At 38.0% G+C, this 24,179-nt stretch overlaps 1 protein-coding gene and 1 pseudogene across 3 annotated transcripts in view; both read right to left on the reverse strand.

Annotated features, from left to right (window-relative positions):
• LDAH (lipid droplet associated hydrolase) overlaps window positions 1-24,179 on the reverse strand; it is a 93,304-nt gene that overhangs the window by 31,142 nt on the left and 37,983 nt on the right. The window lies entirely within an intron of this gene.
• Window positions 67-3,127, reverse strand: LOC133074690 (nuclear pore complex protein Nup88-like; annotated as a pseudogene).

A 24,179-nucleotide genomic window follows, 5' to 3' on the forward strand; every position in this document is an offset into this window, starting at 1 on the left:
AATGTGGATTTAAGCCTTGGGCTGTGTTTAACTTCAGCTGTGAGTCTGTTCCTTTGATTTCAGGCATCAGTGATTTGCCATTTCCCTTATGTATTTACATTCTTCCTTCTGGATGAACTGGATGCACTTTTCCTGGTAGGACCTGATAGTAAAGGTGGGGTTTTGTGGACTCAGTCTCTTTTTTACCTTCCACTGTTGACAGTCCTTTTTCATAGTAACCTATTTGATGGCACTGACCAAATGTTAAAGTTGATCAGGTAACACCTGTCATTCTGCCTTCATGTCTGTCTCACTAATAGAGAACAGGGATTTGAGGGTGAAAACTGTGGAGGACTCTTCTTTCTAATCATGATATCTTCTTGTTCTTCCTTGGTCATATCTATCAGCTAAGTGCTTAGCCATTTCCTGCAGACTTTTCCTTTTCTCTCAACAATATCTGAGATATTTTAGTTGTTTCTTTTTTGGTCACAGTAATTTGATCTCTACTAGATCTCCTCCTCTGTCACATAAGTAAGAATGTACTGTTCCCTGTGGCCTTGACGTTCTTTGGGAGCAGGGAGGCGATTTTTAAAATGCTGGGTTGGTAACAACACATGGCAAAGTGCTCATAATGTGCTTTTTGAATGAATGCTGAGTTTCAGCCAGAATATGGGAGTTTCTGCCACCTTGGCATCGTCTCAAGCACAAAGCAGAGGAGATGCTGGATGGACTGTGCTTAATAAAGGCCTTTGGGGCCTTTATGGGGCATTCATGGGCACCTGTGATGCAGATCACTGTGGGCTCCAGAATGTCAGGGATGATCCAGAATCTTCCAGTCAGAGCCAGCTGCCTGTATTACAATGGGTTTATACAAAGGTTATATGTAAAGATTCACACAAAGGTTACAGGATCTCTGGGAAGTCTGACTGGGCAAGAAAAGTCAGTTAAAGGAATCATTCTCCCTGGATGCCAATTTCAGTGTGAACTCTAACTCAATGCATTTGTCTTGTTTTTTTTTTTTTTACTTTTATTTTTATTTTAGTTTTGGCTGCGTTGGGTCTTCGTTGCTGCGCACGGGCTTTCTCTAGTTGTGGCGACAGGGGGTTACTCTTTGTTGTGGTGCGTGGGCTTCTCATCGTGGTGGCTTCTCTTGTTGCGAAGCACGGGCTCTAGGCGCGTGGGCTTCAGTAGTTGCAGCATGGGGGCTCAGTAGTTGTGGCAGGCAGGCCCTAGAGCACGCAGCTTCAGTACTTGTGGCTCATGGGCTCTAGAGCACAGGCTCAGTAGTTTTGATGCACGGGCTTAGTTGCTCCGTGGCACGTGGGATCTTCCCGGACCAGGGATGGAACCCACGTCCCCTGCATTGGCAGGTGGATTCTTAACCACTGCACCACCAGGGAAGTCCCTAACTCAATGCATTTGAACACAAACACAGGAGGAATGAAATCAGCTTCGGGATCCTGGGACTTTTGATACTTGGTCACCTTCTTCTTCCCCTTCTAGCATAACACAGGGACACAGCATTCCTGATTCATCAGTGATGACCATGGTGTTGAGGACACAGGGTAAGCAGAGTATGTAGCATGAGCATCCTAACTACAGTTACCTTCAGTCTTGGGAAGCATAAGTAAAGAAACTGATAGCTTCCCGATGTCTCCAGGGCTCTTGAACAGGTCTCCGTATTTTCATATTCCATATACAGTGGGTGTGCTACTGCTTCACCTTTGCCTTTTCTGTCCAAAGATATTCTTCAGGACTGCTCCCAATGGCTCAAAGTCAAACAGGGCTGCTGTCTCTCTTAAAGATACGGAATATACCCTTCAGACTGGCAAAAAATAAGAAATCTAACAATACCAAGTACTAATGATGTGGATCAACAAGAACTCTTAAACAATATGGCATTAATTATTAGCCTTTCTTCTTCTGTTTTCGAAAAGTATGATCACTTTGGTGGGTGTCTGGAGCTCACACAGAAAGTAAATTTTATCATATTGTCTAATGTTAGCAGTTTAATTCAGGGATCTGGCATTGCACTTGGATACCAAACAGCACGCTTTAAGACTCTGAGGGGTAGAAACGATAAAAAATCTTTTAGCAACTGGAGTGGTGCTACAATTAACCACTGACTTTTATACCTTCAAATTCAGATTTCTTCCCCTATCTCTTGACGTAATTCTAATATCATGAGTCCTTTAACTCCTGTAAGTGCTACCAATGTTCTGTTGGACTTAAGTCTTGAGAGATTTCAAACAGGGGTGGATTTGTATTAAGCAATCTTTGGTATTGAGAGAGGCAGGGTTTCTCACTGCCCTGCTGAGGCCTCCCAGCTGAAGGGCTAAGAAGGAGCTCCCTTTCCCACCCCACAGGAAGAGTTCTCCCTCGAGGCTGAAGAGCAGGTTTCTTGTTAGCAGCTGCAGCGGCAGCAAAGACAACGATGAAGAAACTGACTTCTCAGCCTCAGCTGGGCTCTCTTTTGTCACTCCCACCTGGAGCTATAGGAACACAATACCCTAAGAAAGCCAGGTCGGCCACAGTTCACAGTCACTGCAGGCTCCTTGGCAGCCAATGTTCTTCAATAATATCTCTAAAAGCTCGATGGCTTAGTCTTTCACTTTTTGGTTCATAATCTACCTGAAACTGATTTTTATGTGTGGTGTGAAATATGGGTCTAATTTAATTTTTTTCCATATGGAAACTCAATTGTTCCAGCACTATTAACTGCAAAGACTGCCCTTTTCCTGCTTTTCTGCAGTGACATTTCTGTTGTAAATCCTGTGTATATGTGAATAGGTCCTTTCCAGGGTTCTATAATCTGTCCTACTGGCCTACTTTTCTAACTCTGCGCCCAGAGCACACGTCTTATTTACTAAAGCTTTATATTTTGATATTTGGTAGAGTAACTTAAACCCCATTTTCTTGTTCTTCAAAAATGCCTTGAGTATTTTTGGCTCTCTGCATTGGATACAGATATGAGTTTTATATGGATAAAACCCATATATGGATACTGAGTTTTATAAAATACCTTTTCTGTCCCTATTGAAATGATCGTATGATTTTTCTCCTTTCATTTATTAAAGTGGTAAACTATCAATTGATTTTCTAATGTGAAACTAACTTTCCATTTTTGGGATAGACCCACCTTGGTCATGATACATCCTTCTCATATGTTACTATATTACTATATTTGGTTTCCTAATACTTTGTGTAGGACTTTTGCATGTTGATGAGTAAGCCTGGCCTATAATTTGCTTTTCTTATATTATTTATTCCAGGTTTGGATATAAGGCTTTGCTAGTTTGAGAAAACAGAGTTGGAGACTAAGGTTTCCTTTCCCATTATTCAGAGGATTTTGTAATATAATAGAATGATTTATTCTCTGAATATTTGATAGAACTCACCAGTGAAGCCTAAAGTTTGGCTTTTTTGTTTTGTTTTGATTTTGCCACACCACACAGCTTATGGGATCTTAGTTCCCTGACCAGGGATTGAACCCAGGCCACAGCAGTGACAGCTCCGAGTCTTAACCACTGGACCACCAAGGGAAATCTCTAGAGTTTTATTTTTAGAAAGATTTGACTATTGATTGATTCAATTTCTTTAAAGGCTTAGGACCGTTCAGGCTTTCTATTTCTCCCTGAGAATCTGTTTTGATGTTATCTTTTTCTAGGGATTTATCCGTTTTATTTAAACTTCCAAATTTATTGACATGAAGTTATTTATAATATCCTGCTATTATACTTCAATCTCTGGACCACCAGTAGTGATATTACCTCTTTTATTCTGTTATTGACTATTAGTACCTGATAGAGTAAACCTTTTATAATTATGAAGGAACTCTCTTCATCTCTAGTAATGTCTTTCCCTTACGGCTTATTTTGTTTAATGTTAACATAGCTATACCAGCTTTCTTTTGGTTAGAAGTTGCAAGATATACCCTTCCCACCCTTCTACTTTCTACCTTTCTATAGCCTTATATTTAGAAGATAGTTGGATTATTATCTCTATCTGATCTGACAGTCTATGTCTTTTAACTAATATGACTAATACGTTTACTACATTTTCACTTAAAAAATGCCAATATTTTGGAGTTAAATCTAAAATCTTATTTTGTGCTTTCTAGTTTTTGTATCTCCTTACCCCATTTTTTCTTCTTTCTTACCATTTCTTGCATGAGAAAGATATAAGTAATAAAAACATAAGTGACAGTAAATACTAAATAAAGAATTGAGTAAATGATATAACAATGAATAAAACATGTATGTTAGTAAGTCACAATAAATGATTAATAATTTAAAAATAATTATATGACAATCTAAGGAATGAATAATTATAAAAATAAAATAATAATAAGTAATTAAGAGATGTATAATACTAGTAAATCTCAAGTCCTATGGTGGGGTAGGAAAGAAATAAGATAATGAAAAAAGCCTAGGAATTGCTGGAAGTGGTGGTGTGGCTCTAAATAGGGTGTTTACAGAAGGCTTCAGTGAAAGGTGACATTTGTGCAAAGGCAGTTATGGAGTGGGCTGATGATATTTGGGAAAAGAGTTTTTCTGGGAGAGGGAGGAGCAAGTGCAAAGGCCATAAAACAGAACCTAATTTGGTGTTTGAGTAAAAAGCAAGAAGTACAGTTGGAGCCGAGTATGTGAGAGGACAGCAGCTCAGGCTGCAGCAGCTGTGATCACAGGGGCAGCAGATGATGGACTGTCCCATAGGCCTCTGGTTTTCACTCTGAGTAACTGAAAAGCCTTTGAAGGGTTTTGAAAACAGGGGTGATATGTTTGACTTCCATCTTAATAGGATTACTCTGGTTATTGTATTGTTAATACTGTCCTAGAAGTCAATGAAATTTGACAAGATTTTTAAAAAAGTAAGAGTTAGAAATATTGGGAAGGTAAAATTACCATTATTTTCAGCTTATGTTTTAAACATTAACAAAATCTCATGTATAAAAATAATAGCTAAATACCACTGTAAAAAGAAATGTACTACACTTATATAAAGAAAACTTTAAAATCCAAAGGGACATTTGTTCTTCCATTGCAAAAGAGATATAGATTCTCCCACAAAGCTAGTTTATCAATTCAGTTCATTCAATACCAATTAAAATACTAAAAAATGATCTTTATTTTGAAATTTGACAAATTATATTAATGTTCATCTGGAAAATGAAAGGCACTAAACCTAGAAATTCTGAAAAAGAAGAGAAAGAGGGGAGATTAGCTCTACTAAACATTACACATATTATGAAGCTACAGTAGTTAAAACTGTATGATCAGAAAAGGATCATACAGCTCAACAGAACAAAAAAGAGTCTAGAAACAGACCTGAACATATACGGGAATTAAGTTTATGATAAAGGTATCAGTGGAGGAAAAAAAAAAAAAAAGAGCTGTTCAATAAATGCAGTTGGGAAAACTGGAAAACAGAATTATTTAGAATAGCAAAAGACTGGAGATGAATGTCCATAATTAGGACTGGTTACATAAATTATGATATATCCATTTAATGGAATACTATGCTATAACGAACATCAGGCAGATTCGCATGTGCTGACAATGAGGGTGTCCAAATTCTGTTTCTTCTTAGAAACCAACTAGTTGGAATTATGACTAAAAGGGAATTAGCAAGCTTCAAAGAAGACATTCTAAGCCTTGGGGCTCATATGTTCTCTGAACTTTTTATTCTGAAAGGACAAAGGTAATTTTGCTTATTTTCAGGTTCTTCAACTATATCCTGTAAGTGATACCTGGAAAATTAGATGTCACTGAATAATGCAGTCTCCACTGACTAGAAATTAACTATTCAACTCTCAAACTTTCTGCATTTATAATGGCACCAGAGATGATAAGAGAAAATATTCAGAACTAGGACTCTCAGGTGCTACAAATTCTTCAGGAAAGTAAAACTAAATTATGTTCTATTGTTCTCTGCTTATAAAAGCAGGAGAATATGCTAAAACACATTACAAACACTTAAAAGGGGAAAGTTCAAAAGAAATGGTTTTTGTTTTTTGTCTTTTTTTTCCTGGCCAATCCACAGTTAACCAGAACAATCAACTAATGAAAATAATCTGTTTTCCAAGAAGTCTGGTAATTGAGTCCAGTATGGTAACTCATTGCTCATTTTAGTTTCAAGTTTATTCACTTCAAAATAACGGGCTTCCTTGTGTTTATTAAAATGTCCTAAAGGATTAAATGGTTAATATAGTTACTGTCATACTAAAAAATGTACCATACAGATTCCATACTAGTTATGTAACCCACAGTATCTAAGGAACTTCAGGCTGATCAAATCAGCTGGCAGAAAGAGGAAGCAATCCGTTACTTTGTATAAACGATCCATTACTGTGACCTGTGTTAAACAAAACTGCATGCAAGGAAAAACTCTAAAAATACACGAGGAACTACAGGGTTACATTTGGTTGATCTATATCAATAATAAATTGAGAATTAAAGTGCACTCTGAAATCATGGGAATGTACTGAAACAATAAGGAAGTTCTAATGTGTACTCTGAAGGCATCATTGCCTCTCAAAAATATAAGAAAACCAAAGATTGTTTATCACAACTAATAGTTGATGAGACTGGTTTTCCTCTCTTGCCTTTGGAGAGCAACAGTTATTACCTGTTGGGTGAAACTTATATTTTTCCTAGATACCATAACAATAATTTCAATGAAATTTATAGTCCAAATATGATAGGTTAAGGAACAGTAATAAAAATTTCTTTTATTCATATAGACACCTACTGGCAAAAAAATCACTGAGGTCAAGGAAGTATACCCAATTTTATAACACAGCTGTGCAGAGAAAGTTTCCAAATCTGTGTACATGACAAAACGTTTTCTTATGTTACTGTCTCATTAAAGAAAGAACTTCTAGGCTGGCCAATTCATTCTACTCTAAGGAAACATTTTTATATATTTCACATTCTCATTTGAAATCTGAGTCAACTTTTGATAATGAAGCACAACCATGTTTTCTTGACTAGTATGGGAAAGCAAATATACACAGTGGGACTTTTTATACAGGGTACGTTTGGGGAATTGGAGACAGTATTTTGATGTTTATTTTTCCTGAATTTATTATTATTATTATTAATCATTTTCCAGAAAGGAAGTTAGGAAACAATTTGAAGTATAGCCATAAAGTAAGGAGTATGATGTTCAGGTGTGGTTTTTGTACAACCTGTTTCATTAAATAGGCATTTTATTTTTAAACACAGTAAAATCTAAAAAATATCTTCAATACACTTATACTGTTCAGATAGCTTATTTTTCTGGGGTGCAGCAATGATGCCTATATGTTATGACTAAATGAAGCCATGATAAACAGTACTTCAACATCTTTGAAAGAATGGCATCACTGCTACTTTCCCTATTTGCTTATCAGCTGAGCCCACCTGCTGCAGTAATGGCAGGGTACTTCCCTACTATAACAAGCTGAAAACAAGAAAACATAGCACATAGTTTTTTTCCTTTCGTATGACTGCCAACATTGTTAAGACATGTCAGAGAACATGCAATATAAACCAGGCAGCCTTCAAAGATAAAGCTGTTAGTAGTCAAAACGCAGACCTAGGAATAATCCTAGTTTAGTTTATCTCTTCTCCCCAAAAGGCCATGTTTTCCTCTCTTTAGGATGAGACTATTCAGCTTATTTAATCATATGTATTCAGTTTATAAACTGCAAATTCCATTCTATTTTAATGATCAAGAGCTTGCTTTTTGAGATCTTATATTCTGTCTTAACAATTTCATACATTAGTAAGACAGGAATATGCCCCACAGTAGGGAACTGCTTAGAATAACAGTAGTAATGATAGCTTACTATCTTCTAGGAACTAGGTTGATGTACTTTATATACATAATCTCATTTAATATGCATAACAACCTCATCAAGTAAGTTTCTTCATTCTATAGATGAGAAAAGTGAGGTTTAGCTACTAAATAACAAAGATGAAGTATGGACCCAAGGAGGGTAACTTCAGAGCCCATGCCATTAACCATTAATTACACTGTATACTTGCAGACAAAAGAATTTCTTAATAATTATTTTTTGGTGACATAATTCCCTGTGGTTTAAACAACTGCTACCATTATTGTTAGAGATAGGCCAATATTTACAAGTGTTTCAAATCATTCAGCTTCAGAAATAACGTTAAATCCTAAGAAGGAAGATCCTTCAAAACTGATACTGAAAAAAAATTATGCCACTTCAATATGTTTTGCTTAAGATAGACGGCATTCATGAAACTGACCACTTTTACCATTTCCCATTCATGTGACTCATACTCAGATCTTCTGGGGCAGAGATTTTTCTACACTTTAATTACCTGAATGTAAAAAAAAAAAAAAAAAGCCATTTCATGCATTTAATCTACATGTCAGGGTTGCTAATTACAAGGAACGCTGCATATGTGCAGAGATATTTGCATGTGATTACACTTAAATATTTGAAACATAGCTTCAAAATCTTCCTATAACCCATTATTCTCAAGCTTCTGTCATTTTATATACTTCAGATTTATTTTATTTTGAAAGCAAAATGCTCTTCTCCTCAGCTTAAAATCTCTTGTAATCTACTTCCTTTTGAGTCTTTCAGATTCAGAATCACTAATAACTCAAACAGAAAATTAATGATGCTCAAGCTGCTCTGGAGTACAGCAATCTATTACAGAGCAACTGTTATTCCAAATTGAACAGTGCTTTCCAGGTAGCCTCAGAATTCAGTGAATGGTGACAATAACAAACCCATCCTCATGTCTACAGCTCTGATATTCTCATGTAGCTACTATGGCCTTTGGCAACATCAGCTTTCTCTTGGTTAATAATGGCAAAGCTACACAGAATCTGAAAGAACGGCTTTGCTGATCAAAATACTGTTATTTGGCAATTCCTTAAACTTGGAGCTGGAATACTCTGTGTGAGTCAGGAAGCAAGAAACATGAATTATTTGACAATGGGGTTGGGACTTTTCTAAGTTAGAAACTCCAGTCTTTAAAAGCTTAAGCCACTTGAGAGGGAAGAGTCGTTCACTGGGTTTACTGATTGTTTGTTAGTTTGTTCATTCGTTCATTCATTAAAGATATATTGGCACCTACGATACACCAGATGCTGTGGTGAGAGTTGGAGACAAAATGGTGAAAGAGCCTCTGCTTTTAGAGAACTTAAAGTCAAATGGGAGAGGTATCTACAGTAACGCACGATAGGTACCAGGCTTCGGGAAATAAAGAGTACCATAGAAACATATAAAACGGGCACGAGAAGCCTCTTATTCATTGTGGCGTATGTCAACTACAAATTGGCATTTTCCATTGGCACTTGCCATCTACCTCTACAAGGATTAAATCATGTGCTGCTGCAGCTGCTGACTTCCAACACCCCCTGAAAGGAGTTCAGGGTACAGAGCTGAAATGAGGCACTCTGTGCTCTGGGAAAAACTGGCAGAACAGGTCTTCAGATAGTTAGATATTTTCAGGAGCTGATTTTATGAGCCCAATTCTTGTATCTCCTCATATCTAGAAAAACACTAAAATCCTTCATGGTGACGTCTGCTCCTTGTGACTAGCTGTAACCTTCACGAGACTAGCAGAAACCTTCTGCAAAAAATATGTGCCTGATTGTATGTACTCCCCCGTCACCAAAATCACATATATACCTTCCCCCCTACCTCTCTGGAGCAGTTTCTCAGAGCTATCTGAGATGCTGTTTCCCGGACTATAGTCCTCATTTTGCCCCCAATAAAACTTAACTCACAACTCTCATGTTCTGCCATTTTTTTAAGTTGGCACCTAGGAACCTTTGAAAAGGGCCATGGAAAGAGAAACTGTTTGACAAACATTCACTGAATATCTACATAAGCAAAGTGCTGATGACAGACCTCAGGGTTATCCAGGGAAATCAGTAAAAAAGATTCTTCCCTGTTTAACTTTGCTGAAAGACACTGTGAAATGTATACGCTTCAGTTCCATATACTAAAATACCACTTTCATACCTGTACGAAGACCAGGCAAAGGTATCCATCACAGGGCTTCAGACTAGGGAGAGTGAGACAATGAAAGGGCCCATGGCAGAGACACACACTGGGTGCAGGCCAAAGCACCAGACAAGGGATTTCTGTCACAGAAGCTGCCCCAGTAAACACTCCTAGCTTCTCAGAAGTCAAAAGGAAGGCACAAAGTACGGCAAAGTATGTCCCATTTTATCTGACAGCAGGTAATTCCAACAGTTAGGGAAGCTAAGACCCCGTGAGATACAGATTAAAACTTGGGGAAAAAAGCAGTTAACTCACAACAAAAAGTTAGGCCCAAATAATTGAAGAAAGTCCATAAACCCTAATACCGGCTATGATAATGAAACAGGTAAGAATCTGTCCTCCTTTCAATTCAGGAAAAAATAAAGATGTATCAGAGATGTACATATCTTAACATATCTTTTCCCTCACAGGTCTCTGAAGGGGGTGCTTCCTCTCCCACTGTCACCCAGACGCACCAGCTTCCTGAGGGTAGCAACCATCCTGGTGCCACCACGATAACTCCTAGGCTTAGCCAAACACCGCACTAGCTCCTGAGTCTTATTACCTCTGCCTCACTGGGCTTCTGAGGCCTCGGCTTCTACAGAGCTCAGAGAGTGGCCAAATGCCCCTGGGGAGGCCCTACCTTCCCTAACAGGGTTGGCCTGCATTCCCGAGAGCCTTTAAACATCTCTGCCAACTGCCAACTGTTACGCTGCACTTGACATACAAATATGATAGTCACTAATTTATCAACTAAAAATGTCCCATGGTATCTGAAAATACTGTATGATGAAAATGGGAATCATACACTCTGTTACCAGTTCAAATTTTAGCCACCAACTAAAAACATTCATTCACCTCAAAGGACCATAATATATTTAACTAACTCTCAAATAGTTCAGAAAGAAATATTATATATATATATATACATATATGTATCACTTATATGTATGTGTACACACACACACACACACACACTTACTCTCCCTACCCCCCTCATATATATGTATGAGACAGAGAGAGAGAGCAGTACGGGGTGGAAGAGGGAGAGCAAATAACACGTAAAATGAGGTAAAATATTAACAACAGTAAATCGGGATAAAGTGTATATGGTGTTCTATGTACTATTCTTACTCTTGCAACTCTTCTGTAAGTTTTAAATTATTTCCACATAAAGTATTAAAAAATAAAGTACAGTCCACCACTGCCCTCTATCCCCCAGCCATGGCACTTCTAATCCCCGTATCTTGCTCCACTTTTTATCAAGGCAGTCTCACCTTTGAACATATTAATTTTTATGTTTATTACTATCTCCCCTTAGCGGACTATGACCTCTGAAAGGTCAGGGCTTTTTTCCTGTTTTGATCATGGGTGCCTTCAAGTCCATACCAGGTGCTCAGTGACAGTGCAAGGACACAGCAAACTGAATAAATGAAAGTCAGGCTAAGGGGCAGGGTCTCCAGGTTGACTGCCTCATCCAATACCCCCAAGCAGCTCCTCCTCCGGAGCTGCACCTCGGGAATGGAGGTTTATTGTGTACAGAAGTTGAAGGAGAGAGCTTTCCAGGCATAGGGAATGGCTGGGGAAAAGGGCCATCAATGGAAAGGAGGATTAAGTGAAAGCCCAACATGAATGCTGACACTCTCACAAGCAAACACCAGCCTCTCATGTTTCACTTAGATGATGCTGCTCTCAGGCAGGAGATTTGAAGATTTTAGGGGGAGAAACTGAATGGCTCTAGAGAAAGAACATACTAATAGTGACACTGGGAAACAACACCAAAAAAAAAAGTCAGGACCCCTGTCCCATGACCCTGCGGTGAAGCTGCCTAGCTGACAAGGCCCACTCCCCCACACAAACCTCCTAGGATTTCCAGTGCTTCATTCCTAAATGCGAATAGATAAAAAGGAATGTCAGACATCTGAGAAACCTTCTATTATAGATCAACATAAGCAAAACGTGAAAAAGAAAATTCAGAATGAATAGAGACAGCGCAAGAATACAGCAAAACCCCCCAAATTTGCTTTCCTCAGAGAGAGAGAGAAATACCCATGAATAAAAAGGATTGTACAAAAAGGGAACAAGGAACAAGAAATTATCTTAGAAATTGTTTGTATGAAGGCTTGAAATCAAAAGTTTAATTAGATGAATTCCAAGATAAGGCTGGGAAAAATATCCATTTCTCATCGTATAGAACTTTAAAAGAGAAGAGAAAGATGAACAATGGAAAATGAAATAAATCAAGAGAATCTTTTCTGGAGGTTTAACACATGAATAATCAGAAAACAAGTAGAAAAAAATACGAGAAAAGTTTTCAGTACGTAAGGATGCCGGTTTCCAGATTAAAAAGGATAAAGAGTCCAAGGAGTATCATCACAAAATATAATGGGGATAAGGTGAAGATTCCAAAACTGTCCAGAGAAAAAACAGGTCACATAAAGAACAAAAAACTCGAAAGGGAATACTTCTCAGGTCAAAGCCGGAAGAACTGGAAGCTAGGCCGCAGTGGTGATGGTGGCCATGGGGAGTGGGCGTGGCAGGCTAGCCTACTGCAGAGCCATCTGCCTGCCAAGAACAATTAGAAAAGATGGAAAAAGCATTTTTTTTTAAGTGTCTTTGGAAGCATCAAAGGCAGAGGAGATCTGAAGGGCCAAAATTCTAGAGAAAAAGGAAACTTTGAGAGGTGTGCTGAAACAGTTCTTCTCAGTTATTTACCAACTTGCAAGCAATGGCTATAAGACCAAGAAGCTGAACAGTTTCTGAAAATCTTCTGTGGCTCAAGGGTCAAAACTTGGGCGTTTGCTGCCCATTAAAGAGAAGGCACCTGGGCTCTCAGTGGGAACTACTAAAGGGTTACCCCTTAGAAGCAGTGATGAACCAGGCCTCACAAAGATAGTTTTGATTCAGTCCAATTCCTTATCACATTAAAGTGATCGATCCTCACTATAACTGCTAGTCAAAAGCAAAGGTAGGGCTTCCCTGGTGGCGCGGTGGTTGAGAATCTGCCTGCCAATGCAGGGGACACGGGTTCGAGCCCTGGTCCAGGAAGATCCCACATGCCGTGGAGCTACTGGGCCCGTGAGCCACAACTACTGAGCCTGTGCGTCTGGAGCCTGTGCTCCGCAACGAGAGAAGCCGTGATAGTGAGAGGCCCGCGCACTGCGATGAAGAGTGGCCCGCTTGCCGCAACTGGAGAAAGCCCCCACACAGAAACGAAGACCCAACACAGCCATAAATAAATAAATAAAAATCTTTAACTTTAAAAAAAAAAAGCAAAGGTAAATCCTCTCTGGAGGAAGGCAGAAGCCTCATATTGTCTTAATAATTTTTCATATATAATGTCAGGTATTCAATTTAAAAAGAACTTTACCAAGCAGTGATGGTTTATTTTCTGTGTCCACTTGACTGGGCCATGGGATTAGCAGATATTTGGTCAAACATTATTCTGGGTGTGCCTGAGAGGATGTTTTGGATGAGATTGACGTTTGAATCAGTGGACCTAGTAAAGAAGACTGTCCTCCCCAGTGTTAGTGTGCCTCATCCAATCAGCTGAAGGTCTGAATAAAACAGAAAGATTGAGGAAGAGAGAATTCCTTCTGCTGACTGCCTTTGAGGTGGGACACTGTTTTTATTCCCCTGCCTTTGGACTCCAACTGAAATACTGACTCTTCCTGGGTCTCGAGTTGGCCTGCTTTTGGACAAGAACTTACACCATCGACTCTCCTGGGTCTCCAGTTTACTGACTACAGATCTTGCCTTTGTCAGCCTCCATAACTGTGTTTGCCAATTCCTTATAGTTAGTCACTTTCTATGTATACACACATCCTATTGGTTCTGTTTCTCTGGAGAACCCTGACTAATATACAAACATACTGCGGGACAAGGCAACATGACCAAAAACAAAGAAGGAAAACGCAGAAAAGAAATGTAACTACAAGAGGCTTAGACACTAGAATTATCAGTTATGATTTTCATTTATTTTTATTTCAAATATGTAACCTCTGAATTTTATTTTTTAAGAGTAAAATTGTACTTTAAAAAATTGTTGACAGTACAAAGGAGAATAAAGTCAGACATGAACTTCAAAATAACTGTGATTAATATGATCAAGAAATTAAATGACAAGGGCTTCTCTGGTGGCGCAGTGGTTAAGAGTCTGCCTGCCAATGCAGAGGACACGGGTTCGAGCCCTGGTCCGGGAGGATCCCACATGTCGCGGAGCAGCTAAGCCCGTGTGCCACAACTACTGAGCCCACGTGCCAGAACTACTGAAGCCCGTGCTCTGCAACAAGAGAAGCCACTGCAGTGAGAAGCCCGCGCACCAGAGCAAAGAGTAGCTCCCGCTCGCCGCAACTAGAGAAAACCCATGCACAGCAATGAAGACGCAACGCAGCCAAAAATAAATTAATTAATTAATTTTAAAAAAAAGAAATTAAATGATGAGATGTAGAATTTTAGGAAATGGTTAACTATAATAATAATAAAATGGAAATTCTATAAGCAAAAAATAGAATGAATGAAATTGAGAATTCAACAGATGGATTTAAAAGGAGTTTATACATAGCTGAAGTGAGGGTTAGTGAACTGGAAAATAGGACAGAATAACCAGATTGAAGCAGGGAGAGAAAAAAAGAGTTATTGTGTGAAAGTTACACCTTAATTTTAAAAAAGAAAAGCTCAAAGATCTAATAGGAGAATCAAATAAATATGCAATGCCTGTAATACAAGGTAGAATTTTGAGAAAAAGGGTTATAAAGGAAGGACAGTAAAAATAACTGGGAAGAATCAGGAAAGAGTTCACACTGAAGTTTGCACTGAGATGACTTGAAAAGGTGGATAGACGCCATCTGTTAGGTGGTGGCAGGAAAAACAGAAAGGAAGTGGGCAACAAGAAATAATAATAGTTAGGAGGAGCACCAGGTATGTACAGGGCAGGCGTAGGGACTGCGACCAAAGGGGACAAGTTGAGGCCATCTCCCTCAGAGGACCTTGAGGAGAACTCCCCTGGCACCCAGATAATCAGAATCGTCCCTAAGATTTTATGAAATCACTTCTGAATCACTATCAATCAACATTTGTGTAATATTACTGAAGTCCTAGAACCTTTCTCCTCTGCAATAGGCACAAGAAACTCCTCAGCATTTTTCTGAAGGTAGTAGGTTATGAAAGAGGAAAAGGCTGAATCTCTAACACTCAGTTTGCCTTATACAGAAGCTCCCACAACTGTACTGGTGAGGAGATAAAATTATTTGTTGAAATGGAGTTTCTGGACTGTCTACAGACTTCATTCATGCATGTTTCCTCTGGTCTCTGTATGACTGATAATGGGAAATGATTTACTGTCCGGTTTCCTAGGAACAGGTTGTCAGAAATGACGCTGGCTTCAGTCTTTATCCGTTTGTCAATATACCTCCCTGATACCTGATAATCTGGCTTCTTCCCAACCGAATACAATTGGTCTGAACTGGCTCGGAATGTAAGATCTCAAAGCAACCACATTTCATTCTCGTGAAGCATCTTTCATTTAGTGCCTGCCAGGCTTTTTCCACTTCAGGGAATTTTTTGTGGCCTACATTGCATATTGTTCACAGATTTTCCATACTAGCAAGAAGGGAGGGTAAAACAGCCTCATGCACACAGGGTAACCATGTTAAAGTGTCTTTTCCTTCCTTAAGGATCATATTCATAGTTCTCATCTCCACAAACTGATAGGCCTGAAAAGAATCTTCTGGCTGGAATCAACAATAGCCACAAAAAAACAATTTCACAGAATTCTGCTCATCTGTTTCTACTTTCTTGTATGTTATCTCTTTTCTGACTGCTATGCTCCGTCCACCGAGGCTCTGAGAATCTGCTCTTCTGTGAACATCCAGTTCACTGGCTTAACAAGGTCTAAATGTAGCAAGGCACAAGCTATATTTTTCAGACCTGTATCCATCCAACTGCCAGGGTATTCACAAAGACAACATCTCTGCCTTAGCATGGGCCACTCACTCACTCACACCTCAGACCCTCTTGAAGTCCTAGCCACTATGAAACTTGTAGTCCAGTGAGATCTGAATAAGGTCTGCTTCACCCTAGCAGTAGGATGAATGATGATGCTAATCCCAACCTGTGGTTTTGTTATCACATTCAAATAACGATCGTGAGGCAGGCCATCAAAATACATACCTAATGACAACCCAAATTATTTTGTGAAGGGGGGGAAGGCAGGGTTTATAAAAAATTGCAAGGAAGGGGAAAAGCCTCACTAATTGAGTAGAGTAGGATGAGTTAAAAGGCTAGGATGGCTGCTACTGCCGAAGATGCTGCTACCGACCAAGGGCCACTGCTGGTCTCAGGGGTGGGTTTTCCTGCAGAGAAACCGTGAAGCTGACATTACATTACCCTTTTACTTTCCCCTTGTGATTGTTGTCTCTTGCTGTGTAACAAGTTACTGAAAACTTTATCTCTCCTGAACAAACTTTCTGTTATGAAGTCATAAAATCAAACTGCTTTTTAAAAAAGGAAAGAAAATATATAACCATTAAATCATTATAAAAATATATGCCATTAAAAGAAATTTTAAGGACAAAAAATAAATAGAAAAAAATCACTCCAAAACTCACCACTCAAACATAACCACTGTATTCATTTTGGTCATTTTATTTTCAAGCTTTTAAATGTATGTTTTCTTTGACATATAGTTGTACTCTATATTCTCTTTATATTTTAACATCCTTAATATACTACAATTAACTTTCATGTATTACAATGTCTTTTGAAAATATAATTTTAATAGTTGCAAATTCCATATTCAAACTTTCCTTTAGAGTTGGACATTAGGATGTTTACAATTTTTTGATACAATAAATAATGTTTGTACACAAATGTGTTCTTTATTTTTGGGATTAGTTTCTTAATATAGATTCCAAAGAAAAGAATTAGTAGGTTCAAAGGCTATGAACACTTTTTATAGGAACTATTTTTTTTCTGGTAACACATGATCATTGTAAAAGAGTAGAAACAATGTAGAGTCTCCACCTCCTATACATACCCTTACCTCTAACCCCCAGAGATAACCACTGTAAGCCACCTGGTATTTACCTGTTCAGACTGTCTAAAAATGCATAAAGAAGTATATGCATACAACATTGAACTTTTTCAGTTAATAGGCAGACATTATTAACTATTACCAGACACTAGTTTATTAAGCACTGTGTCATACATTGTGCTAAGTACACATTTTTTGATAGACTTTATTATCTAGCTCTTCTTCAGTGAATTATCTGTTCATGTCCTTTGCACCTTTATCTGAGAAGCTGCTCTTCTTTTTACGGATGTCCACAAATTCTTTATAATAAGAAATTAACTTTTAGCCTAGTGGCTAAGAACATGGACTTTGGAGCCAAACAAATGTGGATTCAAATCCCAGCACAGCCTTATTAGTTGTCTACTTGAACAAGTTACTTCTGTCCTTCTAAGTCTCAGTTTCCTCATGCATAAAATGGGAAAAGAATAACCCCCTTTCAAGAGCTGTTGAAAGAATAAGGTCCTCAAATTATAATTATAGTAATATAATAAATAATAATTATAGTAAAACAGTTAATAATAATTTAACCTTTAATTATGCTAAATATCTATAAGGGAATTAAGTATCTTAAATACACCCTAATAAATAATAGTGCAAAAATATCCCACATTTTCCTTTTTTTCTTATTAAATAAAAACAAAATTGAAAGGGGTATTGCATTATCCTCTCTGGTCTAAGCATGAAAACTCAAGGAACAAATTAATTACTTTTATAATCATGAACTCTTACATCAAATTTCTTTGTAACAAATTATTCTCAGACCCATTGGTACCTTTCTTTAAACAATTTCACATTCTGTTTTAAGAGGCTACTTGTTGTTTTATAAAAGCAATTTGTGGTAAGTATGTTATGTCTCTCTGGATACTACAGCAATCCTCAAAGGCACATTTACTTTTTTTTACTGCTTTTCCTACCTTCCTGAAATTTACAAATATATTAACTTTTATAATTGGAAAGAAAAGCCTCTAATTTAAAGAAAGATCTCACAAACCAATTGTAAAAAGACATTCTGGGGACTAAGAAAATCTGAATATGAACTGTATTAGATAATATCAAAGAATTACCATTAATTTTGCTAGGTGTGATAATGACATGGTAGTTATATAAGAAAAAGTCCTTTTTAAAAGATGCACAATAAAGTTTTTAAGGGTGAAATATTATGAGGGCTGTAATCTACCTGAAAGTATTTGAGGAAAAAAAAAAATGAGGTAAAGATAAAATATTAGTAGCTATGTTAATCTAGATAATGGGTGTCTGGAGATTCATTATACAGTTATTTTTTTTTTCTGTTTGAAAATTTTCATAATAAAAATTTTAAATGATCAATTAAAAAAGATGTCTCTTTTTCCTTTCCATTGATATTAGCTTAGATAGCTATATTCATGCTTCTGTCAAGATGGGTTGCAACTGAAGACATATACCTTAAACTGCTTAAACACCTCTCCCAGGCTATACCTAAGCTTCACCCTTACAAGCTGGGGCACCAGTGATCAGCTAAAAGTCCACTTCTGTCATCAGGAGAATATTCTCAAAATTTGTTACAATGCCACATACACAACTACTTCAGTGCCTAAACACACAAAAATACCGACACTGGAGTTTGCTGGAATGCAGAGGGCCCCTACGAAACTTAAGATTAAGAACTTACCCATAAAAGAGCAGGGCTTAAATCAGCTTCCACTGACAGACCGCTGCTACCTTGCTGCTTAAATCTTGGATCTTAAGACTTCAAAGAAATGAGAATGAAATATATGGTCCCATCCCAGGCTTGAATTATGGAAATGAGAAAATACGTCTTGGTCGTGCTGTTTCCCTATATCAACATTTTACTCAAGGGGGCTCACTGTGCTTGTGGATAAGGTCATAGGTGCAAAGAGCTAGAATACATGAAATATAGAAAAGAAGATCTTTCTTTTAGAGAACTTGATAAGTATTCCTCCTGCTTCCAAGGAATGATATGAGAAGATAGAGATGACATGTATGGAAAGACCGAGGACAGATTTAATTGTCCGTAACATCTCAGAATATTCTACGTTCCAAGCTTTTGGAAAAAGTTCTAGTTCTCAAACTACAGCATGCATCAGAATCACCTAGAGTACTTGTTAAAACACTGACTGGTGAGTCTCAGCCCTAGAGTTTAAGATTCTTAAGTCTGGGTGGGGCCCAATAATTTGTGTTTCTAACAAGATCCCAGGTGATGCTGATACTGGTTTGAGAACTACTGGCTCAGATATATGAATCAAATACCTTATGTCATCAAGTATACTCTACTCACAACTACTCCTGGGCCAGGAAGAGGTGGTGCTAAAATATGTTTAGGCAGTAAATGTAAGGCTTTCTCTGGCTAGTAGCCACTTCACATCATTTGTCCTACCTGTCCCTTTAAACAACATCTCACTAACGCCCAATATACACTGGACCTTTGAGAGCATGGGGGGAATTTTCCATATCTAACAGTCTATCATGGATACACATATATTAAAATGGCTCAATATTTAAATCTGAAAAGTGTTCAGAAATTCTCAGATGAAATGCATTAGATAAAGTACTAAGTATTAACATGCATGAAGAACGTTCTATTATAAACCACTGTTTTCATTTTCTTGCAGCTTTCCAAAAAATTAGCCCTTTGTGGTGAAATTTTCCATGCTTGGTTTCAGCCCAAAGGTGATTTTTTTTTTTTTGCAAAGTTTGAGAAAAATATATTAAATAGTTTTTGAGTTATGAAAAATGAAAAAAGCCCACACAATTTTTCCACTTTCAAAGCAATTTCAGGATCTTTTTTTAATATGCATATAACTAAAAAATGGCTGAAGTTGAAAAGTTGAAACTTTCCATGTGTCTAGTTTTCAATAAGGTAGTCTGCGGGTAATTCAGAAAAGATAATGTGTGTGCGGGTACACATAAACAGATAACATATATATTTAAATAAATGCATAAGTGATTAGAAAAATAGCATTTCATCATATTCAGTACAAACTTTCCTCAGAATAGGAGATTTGTTGTTTTCTGAAATGGAGAGTCTTTCACAAACCCAGAGTAGCTGTCGACTGCCTGACCCCTGTGGTTTTCACACACTGGGGTTCACTAACGGGTTATGCAGACACAACTGTAGACTATTGTGCACTGTGTTTGCAGAATCTTCCAGTTCCCTTCACATTCTAATCTTCCTTTTGTCCCAGCTCAATTCTAGGATTCTGATTCACTGTCTTCGGAGTTTAACTTCTGCCCTTGGTCCATACCTCACTACCAGCTCCCTTGATCTTCTATGCTCCAGACACTCAAGACATGTTCTTGTTTCTCCCAATTCTCTCTGACCTCCCCCGAAAGCATTCACCCACTAACTGCTAAAACCCTCCTTGTGTATTTGAAGACCTCAAATCTTAAAGAAATAACAGTAGAAACCTTAAGTTTAGGTTAAATAGGTTTTGATGGTTTGTCGAAGTAACTTGCTCTAATTATTTATAATCGTAACCTTCCTAACTAACTCACCTGAAGGCTGATGATGGAAAAGTTAGAGAATAGAGAGTCCTAGTTCTGCCATTTACTAGCTAACTGACATATGGATAAGACACATAACTCCTTGGAACTTTGGTCTCATCTGTAAAATGGGAAAAAATTAGGTTGTTAAATAACCTTGTTACATATGAACATGTTTTGTAAATTTCAAATGCATGTATAACTGTATAACTGTTAGTAATGACAATAACCTCAATTTTTAACCGTTTCAGGTTTCTGGGCTCAAATGAAGAACCAAGTATAAGGCACCAAAACACTTTTGCAAGGATGTGAAGATTAAGAAAAATCCAATTTTCCTGGTTTTCAAGTGTGCAGGCTTAAAGGACAAAGAGAAGGAAATCTGCTCCAATAAACATTTCTATTTCTTTTTCATTTTCAGCATCTCTCTCTCTGCATGGGTTATTCCCCCCAGCATATGCTAAATTCTCTCCCAATTACAGGGAAAAGATGTTCCCTTGACCAGCTTCTTCCTTAAGTTATCTTCTTGTCTTCTCCCCTTCACTGGCCAATTCCTGGATCACCTAACTTCCTGCAAGCTCCTTCTCCCATTATTTCACTAAAAATGTTCTCTTCCAGGCCATTAATGGCCTTCCGATTACCAATGCCTGTTGGCAGACCTGGTTATGTGACTTGCTGTGTCCAGTGCAGTATGAGGAGTGACAAATGTCACTTCTTCCAGGCAGAGGTTTTAGAATGCTGCATGTAGTTCACTATTTCCTTTTTATTCTCTGCCACGAGACTGGAATATTCCAGATAGAAGCTATTACATCAATCTGGATTCTGGAATAAGAGTGCATGGAGAGAACTACACAAGGGCAGCCCACCCTCAAAGGACTTATATCATGAGCGATAAACAAATCTTTGTCGTTAAAAGCCACTAACACTGTGTTACCATGGCATAGTCTACCGCATCTTGACTAATCCACTAGTTGCAACCCACTGAAGTGAATTCAGGACCCACTAATAGACTGCAGCCAACAGCGTGGAAAATTATTATACCTTTTGCCTTTTTCTCTGCTTCCTCCTCTTCATCCTCCTTTCCACCAAGTCAAGTCACTCCCCTAATGTACATCTATGACCTGTTTCTTTTCTCTCTTAACAATTTCCCTGGGCAAATCCCATATATTGTCTTCATTATTTCTCATTTGGACTAGCAAACTTGCCTATTACTTGGTTGTTCACTTTTTACTCTATACTCTCTCTCCATTTTATTTTCCTTTTCAATGAGACATTAATTTACCCGATGAATGACTATTATTATCACAGATCCTTCAGTGGCTCCTTGCTGTCCAGAAAACAGAGTGCAAACTCTCTTGCCTTTCCACGCTATCAGCCTAGGTTCTGCTGTCCCGCTGCTCCCTTCACACACGCTGCGCTGCATCCAAATCCGACCACCCACTGCTCTCTTCATGTGCCCAGTGCTAAAGCCCATTTCTCTTCTCTTCATACATTTCCTACTGCTTAGAAGGCATAGCAACCCCCACCCCGCCCAAAAACCCCATCAAATTCTGTGTATAAATACTTCTAAATACTGACTCATCTTTCCTCTGTTCAAATACCAGCTCTTTAATGATGCTTTTTTTGATCTTCCCAGTTAGAAGCCACCTCTCTTTTTAAAACACTCAGAGCCTCACGGTACTTCCTCATTTTGCCTTTGGCTTCTTATCAATTAATCTAGGGACAGGACTCTGACAACAGTTACTCTGACAAATGAATTATCTCCTATTCTCCCCCCACCTCCGAATTATCTTGACTGCTGAACACAACTTAGTGACGTCATATAAATGTTTCTCACAAGCATGTCTAACTTTGCAGATACGCAGGTTCATCAGAATAGTGTAAGTACACCACAGGCTCAATGATCTCATTACTTCCAGAATATCTGAATTTATTTTTTTCCTAATTTAGATGAGATGTACTCCTGATTCAACACATACATGATCTAACATACTATTTTGACTCGGTAAAGTTTTTCAAGCTTCTCAGCTGTACTTGTGGTGTGTTTTGAGTCTCTAAAATTCTGAGTATGTACAACACCACTGGGGATCCCAAAAGAAACAAAAGAAAGTTTTTTTTTTAATTGCTCTGAACAATAACAAAATCCATTTACTTAATTTTGTCAATTTTACTCTGGTATCTTCATTTAAGATGTGTTCATTCTTACTTGAGACAAAATTCTAACATGGTTCTGTTTTCTCTATCTGCAGCAAATTAGTAGCAACAAAGCATAAGTAGGGAAGAGAAATGGCACCTAACACTAGGAGAGGAGATGGAAAAACTATAAAATAAACAGACATGAGAATTCTTTTTTAACAAAGCACTATCACCTAAGAAATTTCAGGACATAGGCAAAATCCCTTTAATTGTATTTTACCGTAGTATAATAACAGTATCAAAATGATGTCCTTGAATCATTAGGGAAAAATTCTTCCATAATCAACCTACATTGTTGAAGAAGGCAGATAAGTAAAAAATATATTTTAGACAAATTTTTACCCAACTGGATAAAATACTCTGGGGCTTAAAGGAGTCAGTTTAAGTAATCTGGAAATTTCATTTAGGGAGAAGATATTTTTGCCAACCAGACAGACAAAGGAAGGTCTATGTTATTGTGCATCTTCCCGAAGGAAGGCCAAATAACATAAAAAATTAAGTTTTGAAGGATATGATACCCCTGGAAGGGGAGGAAGTATTATCATTAAATGCCATATAAATTCTTAGAGGAAAATAATAGTTAAGTTACTGGAATTTCACTTCATGACTTAGTGCAGTGCCCAGTTAGGAACCGAGGGCTTTCACAACTACTGAAGCCCGTGCTCTGCAACGGAAGACGCCACCGCAGTGAGAAGCCCGCACACCGCAACGAAGAGTGGCCCCCACTCACCACAACTAGAGACGGCCTGCGCGCAGCAACAAAGACCCAATGCAGCCTAAATAAATTTATTAAAAAAAAAAAAAAAAGAATTGAGGGTTTTCAACTCCCAACCTTGAACTTTATGCAATTTATTGGCAAAATCAGATGGAACATTTTAAACATACAGAGGATTGATGTTGAGGGAAAGAAGATTCTAGATAGTGGGGGTAAGATGATTACTTTTTTATTCCCATGTCACCCCATCTGCCCCAAATTGCTAGAACAGTATTCATGGGGTCTCCTACTCCTTGAGCTGCAATGTAATGAGTCACGTGGAGCTAGCTGTGAACACTCCAGGAACACGCCATACTACCTGGAGTCTCTGCCATCATCCAAAGGTTGAGAGAACCATCAGATATCTTCGTAGACTGTCTTTATATCCACAGCTAACATAACCGTACCCCACCCCTAGATTAAGAAAGAGCCGAGGCTGGCTCCTGGCAAGGCACTTTTCTCTCAGTTTCTACCTATAAAATTAAAGATGGGACTAGACTGTCACTAAAAATCCTATGAATCTGAAATTGTGTTTATTATTTTAAGTCATGACAGTACTATTTAACAATCTTCCAATTATCTATTTTCTTAAGTTTCTTTTTTAAGTTCTTTATTCTGGACATTACTGTCAAAATATATGAAGACTTTCTATAATTCTATGTACCAAATTTGCTTAAAGAAAC

The sequence above is a fragment of the Eubalaena glacialis genome, chromosome 14 (assembly GCF_028564815.1).
Source record: "Eubalaena glacialis isolate mEubGla1 chromosome 14, mEubGla1.1.hap2.+ XY, whole genome shotgun sequence".
Classification (NCBI taxonomy): domain Eukaryota; kingdom Metazoa; phylum Chordata; class Mammalia; order Artiodactyla; family Balaenidae; genus Eubalaena; species Eubalaena glacialis.